At 40.3% G+C, this 1,975-nt stretch overlaps 1 long non-coding RNA gene across 1 annotated transcript; it reads right to left on the bottom strand.

The window, feature by feature from the left end:
• Positions 1-257: 257 nt before the first annotated feature.
• Positions 258-1,613, bottom strand: LOC311303536. Its single transcript, XR_014629778.1, has 5 exons — positions 1,233-1,613; positions 1,072-1,132; positions 817-910; positions 608-726; positions 258-500 (listed from the first exon to the last, which is right to left on the bottom strand). It is a non-coding gene; the product is annotated as an uncharacterized lncRNA (long non-coding RNA).
• Between the last annotated feature and the right edge of the window lie 362 nt (positions 1,614-1,975).

Below are 1,975 nucleotides of genomic sequence, written 5' to 3'. Positions count from 1 at the left end.
CCTCGCTCATTATAAATTCAAAAAATTATAATATTCATATAAATAATAATATGCTATTCTGTGGTATATTCATGTCATTGTTAACCTATGGACTACACTATTACCATCAAGGACATGAATTTATAAAGGAAAGGAAAATTTGCCAGGGACATGCTGTTTATTCAAAGAAAGAGCTTTATTAGCACAAAAACAAAACAATATACACCTATGTACAAAGCATAGATCATCTGCACACACAACAAATTGGAAGCTCAGTGTCTGTTTTCATCTTCGGAGCTGTAGGTGACCAGCGGCGTTCTCTCTGAATTCGATCCACTTTGAAAACGTCTGTGGTGCGTTGCCCTGTATTTAGGAGTCGCCTCTAATCTCGACTGCAGCGAAGCACAGAGCTCTGTGAGCTCCTGGCTGGTGGTTGAACTTCATCGGACATCAGATCTATGGTGGCGCACTTCCAAATGCCCACGTCATCCTCACCTAGCACACCGTCTCGCTTCTAGCAGCTGTAAAAACAACCAATACAGACAATCAGTACTGTGATGCACTGTGTATGGACACAAAACATCTATTAATGCACGTGAAAAATAGTCACATTGACTAAAAATCTTACCCTCTTTCTTCTCGCTCGACTCCGAGCTGAACTCTTCACAGCTTCGGCCTGCAATGCCAGATCTGGTTGTTTGTACCTGAAGCTCCTGCGTACTGTCTCGTAGTATGTCTTACAGGCAGCTGGAAAACAATTAAATGAGAGTGATATGAATAAAAACAACGCAAGTCACAGTAAAATGAAACAAGGAGAAAATAGTAAAAGTTGCTTACAATGTCGTCATGATCAGCGTCATGAAAATCTGGACTTGCAGACATAGCTCTGAGTAAATGTGAGGTTACGCCCTCGTTATGAGGCGAGGTTACTCTATGGAAACAAAATGTATGATATCGTAAACTATAACGGATTTATTTTCTTATACAAGAGAATGAAAGCATATTCTTTGAATCTTACCTTTAAAATGTTTGTAAGTTTTTATGAAAGTAAAAAAATAAAAGAATGTAAGATTCTTTTTTTTTTTTTTTTACCTTGATCCAGTTTGTAGCGCCCACAATTTGTCTCAGAGTTGTGAAGATGGCATACTGCTTCCTGTAAATTACAGGATTATTTACAATTATTAAACATAATAGCCATCAATCCCATGACCTCTTGCTTTATGATGAAATCATGAAAAACAGAATATTCTTACATTTCACAAGGCCTGACAAAATACAGCTGCAGGTAACTAGCGGCATTCTGTCTGAATTCGGTCCATTTTGCAGACGTCTGTGGTGCGTTGCCCTGTACTTTGGAGTCGCCTCTAATCTCGACTGCAGCGTAGCACAGAGCTCGGTGAGCTCCTGGCTGCGACAGGACGGAGGTCGCACAATCCATCCAGACACCCCGCCGACGATGCCGTCTTCCTCATCAGACATCAGGTCTATGGTAGCACACTTCCGAAGGCCCACCTCATCCTCAGCTAGCACACTCTGTCTCGCTTTTAGCAGCTGTTAAAACCAATAAAGACAATCAATACTGCGCAATGCACTGCGTATGGACAACACACATCTATTAATGCACCTGAAAAATAGTCACATTGACCAAAACCGAACCTAATCTAATAAATCTTACCGTATTTCTTCTCGCTCGACTCCGAGCTGAATTCACCACAGCTTCCGCCTGCAATGCAAGATCTGGTTGTTTGTACCTGAAGCTCCTGCGCACTGTCGTGTAATATGTCTTAAAGGCAGCTGGAAAACAATTAATTGAGAGTGATATTAATAAGAACAACATAAGTCACAGTAAAATTAATAAGAACAACATAAGTCACAGTAAAATTGAACAAAGGAGAAAAAATGCAACCGGGTGAAATTGCAGAAATACACACCGGAAGCAAACTATGCTTTTTGAAATTGGGGTTTTATTCTGACTGCTGTTTAAAATAAGTGACAG

This window comes from Rutilus rutilus (assembly GCF_951802725.1).
Source record: "Rutilus rutilus genome assembly, chromosome: 14".
NCBI classification, from domain to species: Eukaryota; Metazoa; Chordata; class Actinopteri; order Cypriniformes; family Leuciscidae; genus Rutilus; species Rutilus rutilus.
Note: the sequence above shows the minus strand (reverse complement) of the source record. Positions and strands in the feature narration are given on the sequence as shown.